This window comes from Anguilla rostrata, chromosome 8 (genome assembly GCF_018555375.3).
Source record: "Anguilla rostrata isolate EN2019 chromosome 8, ASM1855537v3, whole genome shotgun sequence".
NCBI lineage: Eukaryota > Metazoa > Chordata > Actinopteri > Anguilliformes > Anguillidae > Anguilla > Anguilla rostrata.
Genome location: NC_057940.1, coordinates 41,459,757 through 41,469,297, shown reverse-complemented (window position 1 = coordinate 41,469,297; position 9,541 = coordinate 41,459,757). Strand labels below are relative to the sequence as shown.

Genomic DNA, 9,541 nt, shown 5'->3' with positions numbered 1-9,541 from the left:
AAGGGAAGTGATTTGCCCCAAGGCTTGTTATGATGGAGAGTTCTCATTTTTAAATGATTGTTTAGAGATACACAGCTGCTGTTACCACAGATTATTTTTGAGATTGGAAAAGCACTGGTCTTAATCCCTCTGCTCCCTTTGTCATAGTGGTGAGAGCTGTGCGTGTCTGAAACAGGCTGCTAGGTGAAGCTTCTTTCTGACGTCGCCCAGTCGGTGAGATACCATAATGATAGGTAACTGCAACCTAGGCCTTGATTTGAATGCCTTACGCGACAGCTTGCATCTATTCATTGCATGTTAAAGGTGATGTCAGGCCCATTCAAGTACAGCTTGGCCTGAATTTAATTTGCACAAAACGTGTTGAACTGTTACCTGTGTTAGCACTAATGCTTGGGCACTGTTCACTCATATTAGCTACGGGTCCCTTTCTTCCAGCCATATTTCTTTGTGATTTTTTGTAAGATATAACACTAGGCGTACAGTAAAATATCCATCTGAGCAATTATTTAATCTGGAACGCATGTATTACCATGATTCCTTTTTCTCTGAACTTGAGTCGAGGGTAGCATTGTGTCGGACACCTCAGACTCTCAGCCCTGTTTAATTTATCATAGTTTAGGTCAACAAGGATCTGTTTGTTTTACACCGTGTGCGCACTCAGGGGTAAGTGTGGCATACCAAAAAATGTCACTTGTATAATAAATGTCCCTTATATAAAACACAAATTTCTATAAAATTATAGCCATTTATTCAAAGATATTACATGTTTCCTTCTCACATGTTAAAATTTTATCTGCTCACATTCTCATCTTGGATTTCCTATGAAGCAGACCTACCAAAATCAACAGATTGACGAACTGTAAAACAGCTCGAGGAACTTGCAAACAGCAAACAGAGTAGCGGTGTTGCGTCATGACTGGGAAACTGGCCTGTCATCTCATAGTTCGTGGGTTTGATTTACATCTAGGGCACTGTCATTTAACTCTTGAGCTATGTACTTAACATAAATTTCCTCAGTAACATATGCAGCTGTATAACATTGTATGATGTAGGCCTAGTCTACTGTGTGAATCGCTCTGGATACGAACGCCTAAATTTCACAATGTAACGTTTTAGCCAATATCCACGGTAGACAGCTCTTTTGCCTAATACACTTTGTAAACGTTCAGGTATTCTGTTTTTGTTGCGGTTGATATTTTATTGTTGCCTAAATGTAACAACATACTGTAAAATGTAAGGTGTTTCGCTTTGCGGTGCTAAACACATCAACGTTAATTATAATCATTTAAATGATTTCAACAGCAGTTTATTTGCACAGTGAAATTGGGAAGTTGCTGTGGCCATTATCATCTGACTTGGATATAAAACTCAGGCACGTATATCGTCAAGGAACGGCGAAGTTTTCTTGAATGTCCGTGTTACAAGAAAAAACGCTAGGTTATTCAATTGTCACAGTTTGTTGTACTGTAATTGGTCGCCCCTCACATCACCACTAGGACGAAAAGCACCAACCAGCAGGAGGAGGAGGAAATAGGAAGTGAAAACATCAGCCGTATCTAAAGCGGAGAAGAGACCGATAAAGCAGCACTGAAGCTTGGAACTCCGAACATCAGCACTTTCATGGTGGAAAAGTCTGCTCGCTTCATCAGGTTTGCGAAATTCATGTCGGTCATTCAAAACCATACCTAGCAAGAACGTTTCAGTGACTGCGTGCACGCATTTGAGTGTTGAACTCATTCGGTTTAAGGTGTCTGCTTTCCAGAAATGAATAGAATTTATTTGACAGCATACATGCAGCAAGCTAACTAACTAGCTACTATGTTATTTTCTGCAAGGGGGCCTGAGATGCAGAACGTTCCGATTTTGGTTCACTTTGCGAGATATATCTCACAAGCTAGACACCCGACGGGCATGTAGATTTCGTTAGGCTGGGGTTTCACTTATTGTGTTCGGATGACCAGTTTTCAACTCTGTTTTTTTTTTGCCAACAAAGATCTCTGTATGCGGTGCGTTTTATGTGACCTATAACGATAACTTAGTCAGTTAGGATTATTGCCCGGTTTCAGTTCGGTAGTCAATGAGGCAAGTTGGAAAGTAGCCCACGTAAATTAGGCTATTTACCTATAATTAACAAGATGTCAGGAGTAGTTTTTTGTTTGTTGTTAAAAAGTGCCTAGCCACGGTTATGCTTCGTATTTATTTATTTATTTAAATTCAGCGTTTTGGTGAGAAGTGATTGTTCAGCCCAAGGCAAGTTTGTCGTAATTGCGGGCACATAGCTTTCACACAACTACAAAACCGCAAAACATAATGCGCACACCATTTAAGTTGTATAATAGTTTCAATCAGTGCTTTACCCAACACATTTTACTGTTGCTTGTTTGCAATCATTTTTCTTCTCAAAAACTAGCCTCGCCACATTGCTGCAAGCGATGTTTTTTTGTTTATTTTAAGCTAGGTGGCTGAGTAAGCATGCATAGTGCACGTGGTTTCAAGCAATCCTTTATCCTTTTACAAAAATATTGGACCACTGCCCATGTGGTGACAGCTCAACATTGCGGGAAGCCAAACATAATTAGGCTATAAGCCCATTTGGATTTCTTATTTGTTGTAAATTCGCACACAAGTCAAAAGTACCCGAATTATTGGACAGTTGTTGGCATATTGTTGAAACGATATCAGCTGCATTTTATGAAACGTTTAAATCGGTATCCAGAACAGACATTGCCGGCGACGGTAAAAAGAAGGCTATCAGAGTATTGACCGCGTGATTTTAGTTCGCCAAAATGTGTAGGCTACTGCAGCTGTAAATATAGGCTATGTTAGGAAACATTTTAATTTTCGCCCTCTCCCACGCTAGACATAACAGCGACAGCTCGACTGTTTCGAGCTTCACTCATTGTGGGCTACAACTGCTGAGGACGCCGCGATCTTACACGGGCTTCAGTTTGCTGGTGGCGGAGTAATTAACGTAAAGTGCTAGCTCCACAGTTATGGAGATGCAAGCTTTTATTTTACCTAAAGGTTCATAGGAACGAGAAACACTGATTCTGTGAATTGGGCTGTTTCTCTGTTGTCTATTCATGACACGAAAAATAGCCTAGTTCTGACTGAAACCTCTAAGACGAAATGTGTGCTTTGAGACATCCCTCTCATAACATAGGCTGATATAGACTAACTCTAGTCTTGTTTACTGTTCTCTTTCTAAAAAATGAATAAAATTAAAATAACTGACCTTCAGGCTATAGATTTTTGTAATCATTTTTGGGCGGGGTTGCACAAAGCATTATTATCCTCCAGCTGTCTGCTTTTGGAAACAACAAAAAGAAAGATACATTTTCGTGTTGTTCGATGCAGTTGTGCCTTGCGAAGCTGTGCGTATCTAAGGTGTTGAGATGCAGTTGTTTCACACCGTGGCAATATGTTCGGCAGACAGAGCTGAGGCCTCTCACATCCCTTCTCTCATTTTCGCGCTGATGTAACGCAATTAAGATCTCCCAGTCTTCTGCGGCACATCTGCGTTGTCAAACTCTGCAATTAAGGCTCGCGGAGAATTTAAGATTCAGTCACACTTTGCGCTCATACAGATTGATTCCACACAGTTGTGTGCATATAAATTACTTTCTTCACACACTCATCCTATCACGCCTATAGTGCTACCTCGCAAATTTATGTGCGTTTCTCGATTGAAAATGATCCTTCCTGGTTACAGTAGCCTACAGAAGTCGCTGAGAATTGTTTATTATTATTATTATTATTATTATTATTATTATTATTATTATTACTACTACTTTTTTGGGGTTTTTTTTGAGAATTTTAAAAATGTAATGCCTCTTATTTCTCCAGATCAAAAAGCTTTCGTAGTGCTTCATCTTTACATTTTTTCTTAAAGGGTTTCAAGGCTGCCAACCATTAGTCTACATTTCTCTCAGGTCAACAGATGTGGTGGTTTGGTTTAAAATGATTTTATTTGAACAAATTTGTGTACGTTTAACAAGACATTATATATTTTTATTATATCTTGGGAGTGAATAAGTTTGATATTGGCTCAGGAAGCTGTAACCATGCGTGGCGCTACTGAAGTTTATGAAATAGATTTTTGTTTCGTGTGCTCCTGTTGGACTGTTTCACTTTCATTGTGCTTTCTCTGTGGAAATACAGCATATCAAGCTGGTTGTAAGAGCACAAAGCAGTCCTCCTGGAAGACCGCATGAAAAACCTCCATTATGCCCTTCCTGCACCTGTGCTCTCAGTCTCTACACTGTGTCAATTGGTTGAAAGCCTTTTTTTTTCTGGCCATGGTCCTGTGTTGCATGAATGGGATTCCCTTGTCAAATATGATAACAGAAACGCATGATAAGACCACATGTTTTTAGCATTGTAAATAATTGCCACAATTGCTAGTCTCCCAAGATTAGCAGTTGCACATGTTGGGTGGTTCAAAAAGACTCTTTCACTGAGTGTGTTTTCAACCAACAGACTTTTTTTTGTCTCGTCGATAGCCCAGGTTAAACTGAGAATGGTTGCCTTTGTGCAACCGCTCTGCGGCTTCTTGTTCTACTTCTGTTCGCTCTCCAGTCTACACCCCAGAGGTCTGTGTAGTTAAGCAGCTGGTGCAGACACACTGTACGTATCTGATTGGTCAGGACCTGCAGTTGTGCGGTGAGTCGGGAAAGAGCTCGCAGAATGAAACCCTCCCTCCCTGAGCTGTACTGTGACCAGCTATGGCTGCAATGTGGGCCTGCTGACCTCAGTCAACACCGCATGTTCCAGGTTTGATTCAGGACCCCGGCAGGGCTCACTGCACTGAGAACAGATGCTTTAGCCGGATGCGCTGAGGTGGATTTTGTCGCGGGTGTTGTCATATAGTAGACTCTCACAGTTAACATGGGGGGAAAAAAGTAATAATTACTTGACCTGCGTCTGTTGTGGTGATTGAGTGTAGACTGCGCCCATGCTAAAAGAATATATGTGTGAATGCAAAACCAGCGTGGCTCCTGATTCGGGTGGACAGGTCAGCCTTGCTAGACGCAGGGGTGCCCTTGTGGAGTGAAGAAGGGCCCTTGTTTCGCCGCGCCCGGCCCGGGCCCGGCTGCGAGGCGGAGTCGGTCGATGCGCTAACCCGCGCCGCGCTCTGCGGCCCAGCTGGCCGCTCGTGGGCGCTGCCCGGCTGGACCGCGGCCAGCCTGACGCATTCCGGAGTTTTTTCCGTGCTTTGTCTTCTCCGGCTCAGCGCGTTCCAGCTGTGCCGGCGAGTCGCTTGCACAACGTGGCTCCGAGCCCGAACCCCGTCAAGGTCACAAGCCTGCTTTTTAAAAAAAATCTATCCCGTCATCTCCGCGACTCCTGCTCCAGGGAAGATGAAGTGGCAGGGCTCGTGTTGTGCACACTCAGCGAAATACGCCGCGTCGTTTCTTTGTTGCATAAAGATTAAAACAATACTTTATCCTTAATCTTGTCCACTGCGCTCTAAAACTGCAAGTCAAGGTTTGGCATGGGGAGTCCAATAAGGCATTAAAAAAAAAAAAAAAAAAACCTGGTTACGGTTCATTTGTTTTAATTGATGGAGTGCCGTTGCTTTTCTTACAGTCATGCGTGGATAGCTCTGGATTGGCCAATGCCTCGCGAGCTTTCTACACGTGTAGAAAGTGCACACGTGCAGTCTGTCCCTGCCCTGAGATTTAAGGCCTTGTCAAACGAAATCCTAGATAGAGGTGGACAGACAGCCCATATGGATAACATGGGAGCTGAACTCAGACGAACTCCGAGCACAGGAACCATACTTTCTGCTTCACGTAGACTGTAAATTTATCAGTAATTGCTGGATGTTGGAACTCTGTTGTTTCAGTGGAAAAATATATGGCCACCTTTTAATGGTTCTATTTTAAAGTTTAAAGGGTGCCTGGGGTCTTCTCTGAAAACAAATCATTCTGGGAAATGAGCTCGGATGTAGCAGATGTATAAATCATTCATGGAGCGCATGAAGGCAACCTACATTTCCTCAGTTTAATCTTCTAATATCTTACAGTTTAAGTGGTGCTATTTATATATCAATAATCCATATGCCAATTGTTTGGGATAGCTTTTCAATGCTTTGCAATCATGTTTGATGGGCATTACAGCAAATACACATAATCACAATAAATCTTCTTGGCTTTCTCCACCGTTTGAATTGGAACCAGACAGATGGACTCATTAAGTTATGTTTTAAAATGAATTTCCGCTACTCTGTTTATCAGGCTAAAGGAGAGAAGTCTAACATGGAACTGTTGCTTCAGCCCAATAATAATGCTGTTGCTAGCAATTAGGAATCAAGACAGTGAGTGTGCACCTGCTGTCAGGCACTGGCAATCAGGGGAACTGTGACTCATGTCAAATGTATTTTTAAATGATGGCTTAAAATATAACTCTTTAAGTGGTTGAGTTGATAAAGGCGCTCACCATGGATACAGGCTGACCCTGTTGCCAGGTTGTTGCAGGATTGAATCCATATTCCTTCATGACCTGGGTCTTGGGTGGCAAGCTGTTTTGTATCCCCAGAAGTGAGGAACATTTATGTTGGCCATGGGTACTGAATCATTGCTCCATTTTCTCTTCCCAGTGATGTGGCAGTTATCCGTTCCCCTCCCTCCCCCTCCCTTTTTCTTGCCAATCGTATGTATGTCATCGCTCATTGGTGGATCCGCTCCCGATTGAATCAGGCGAACGCAGCAGGGGTGTGCTGGCCTCCGAAGCATGAGGTGCCAGGCTTAACAGCTGGCACTGGCACGGTCGGGATTGGAACCCGGCCTGCGGGGCCCATCCATGCGGTGCCAGGCGTAACAGTTGGCACTGGCGCGGTCGGGATTCAATCCTGGTCAGCAGGACCCTTCCATACACGATAATGAGAACAGTGCCTTAACCAGATGAGCCGCACAGCAACCCCTCTCCTCCAACTCCCCTGTATTGTGCGAGCAGTACTGTGGAGAGCATGCTTGCTGCAGGTTAGCGCATTAGAGGAGTGAGCATGCTTCAGCTGCAGTACTGCGGCTTGAGAGCTACAATAAACATAAAATCTGCAGCTTCAAAAAATGTATTTAATATGATGGGAGTATCTGTTTTTAGGAGAATAGCTAATGAATGAATCAGTTTTCTTTTTTATTTAGATGCTGTTTAACCAGCACAGCTATGGCAAATGCTTATAATTTGGTACGGTCTTTACAAAGAGCCATTTGTATATTCCTGACCACATGTGCTTGCGATAACAGTTTACTTTAGTCATTTCTGGCAAAAGTCAGTAAACGCTTTACCAAGAAAACAAAATGAATAACTCCAGTTTTCACTTTTTCCAGAATAGCTAACTTCATGGGAGAGTGAGTAAGCAGTTTATACCGCATACTCTTCTAAATAGTATTTTTTATGATTGTTGCAAGCTACAGACCATAGTAAATACAGTATATTATGTTAAAAAGGCACAAAATGACAAAATATTTGAATGGGTCATTTTTAAACCTAAAATATACAATTTAGTTCCATGTGAAATGGGAATTTAGGTAACTGTATTAAACAGTAATAGTATATAACGATGTACACAATGACACTATTTAGTCCTCATTGCTCCGATCACTATTGCATCTGTAGTGCTAATAAAAAGATCTTTGTAATTACTGATGCCCCATGCACAGATAAACAATCAAGTCATGGTCAGATTTCAGCAAATACTAACACCAAGTTAAAATTTGGTCTGTGGCAAAAATACAGTAGTTGAGGGCATATGTAAATGAGATTCATAAAATAATAGGCTATAGTTGAAACAAAGCAATGAATGCCACAACAGTGTGAATCAGTGTGATTCAGTGGCAGCCACTGATCCGTGTTATTCATTGTTTAAAACTTTAAAAAACTAATTTTATAAAATGCATGAATTATTTAGGAAAAAACTGTAAAATCTTTTTATATTTTTAATGCTTGCATGTTTAAATAAATACCTAAAACATAAACAGTGTATAGCCTGGTTTGTCTCAGGATGAAGAGTAATAAATCATACTGCTTGCAAAACTTCTGCCCAAAAAATGAGGGTTTTACCTTTGTAATTTCTGTCTGCCTGTCTTCTGCCCTAATCTGATGACCTGGCCTTGCAGTGATCGGGATTGTTTGGAATGGCTGTTTGTAAAGGAATGGAATGGCAGTGCAAATGGAATCCTGTATTTTTGCTGGTTTGTCATTGGTGGTTCCAGGTCTATGTGGCCCCTGTTCTGACAGCGGAAAGTAGGCAGTGATATTTCTCATTTCTCATCGCTTTCTCTTTTGGGCTTTACATAACGTAACGTGATTACGGCGCCGTTCAGGCTAACAATGCTCACCATTTTCCTAAATAAATTGTACCTGGTACTCTGATTATCTACAGATTAGATAGTATCTAACAATGCATCAAGCCTGGTCTTGAAAATCCCCTGAGTTTCTGTCTCTATTATGTGACCTGGCTGGCTGTTCATGAAAGGCAGGCTTTCCTTGAAAGTCATAAAATGCATACACTAAATTACCAATGTTAAATTAGAAAGTTTACCAAGTATTTTGGCTTCCCGCAATCCTACTTTGGCTTCCCACAATCCTGAAGGACAGGAAACGGACCAATGACTTTTGTGAAGATGTGCTATCAGACTGGCCCCGTATCGGTGTTTCCTCATTCTGTCTGTGTAAGTGCGCAGACCTCCATTTTGGTTGAGTATAGGGGCAAGCTTTTGACATGAGCCCCAGACGTGACCGGGCCTCATCTGTATAGTTGAACTGAGATCAGTCTGACAGCCAGGTTTGCTTCCCCTCCTGTCTGCGTTTCTCCCTTGGTCTATACGGGCGGCACCACGCCTTAACGCACCTCTTATGCTAAACACAGGGGTTGAAGATACAGATTTGAGATGCATGTAACCCCATCAAAAATACATTTTTATGATCAGTTATTTTTTTATAATAATTAATTTTGTTTAACAAAGTATGCTAACAATGAGATTTGCATATGAACGATTGTATGCAGAGGTGCCGAGCTGGGACAATATATTTGTGTGACGCTAGCATAGATCATAGATGAAAGCAGAAAGCTCTGGTCTTAAGCAGTACTCCCTGTAATGCAAAATACATTCTATATATTTCCCACTAGCTTAAGAAATATTTATTTCAGTCTTATTATTATTGCTTAGTTGTTTCAGTCGTGAGCATCACAAGGTTGTGGTACTTTCTTCAGTACGTTCGGTAGCAAGCTGGAAACATTTCTTGCACTCCTGTTTGTGTGACTTGAGGTAAGTTCTTGCTGTTTCTGTATAGCCTATATTTTTCCACTGTTTGCACAGACATAGTAACATGTGAATATAACTGCGTGGGAAGTAAATATGTGCCACTGTTTCTGTTTTTGGTTTATGACTCACAGTTCATGTACAAGTGTTTGAATAGCCTTTCATGTAAATGAATGCTTCCATGTTTATACGCATTACTATATTATGATTTTTATTTCAGGGAACACTGACTGAACGTGACTGTCATTGTTCCTTAAATTGCACATGGCTTTAAG

At 41.5% G+C, this 9,541-nt stretch overlaps 1 protein-coding gene across 4 annotated transcripts in view; it reads left to right on the top strand.

Annotated features, from left to right (window-relative positions):
- The first annotated feature begins 1,496 nt into the window (after positions 1-1,496).
- The window catches only part of elmo1 (engulfment and cell motility 1 (ced-12 homolog, C. elegans)), a 117,021-nt gene continuing 108,976 nt past the window's right edge, over positions 1,497-9,541 (top strand). For all 4 annotated transcript variants that reach the window (XM_064348301.1, XM_064348299.1, XM_064348300.1 and 1 more), the window contains exon 1: positions 1,497-1,649. The gene's annotated coding sequence lies outside the window, so the exon portion shown is untranslated. The remainder of the gene's footprint in view (positions 1,650-9,541) is intronic.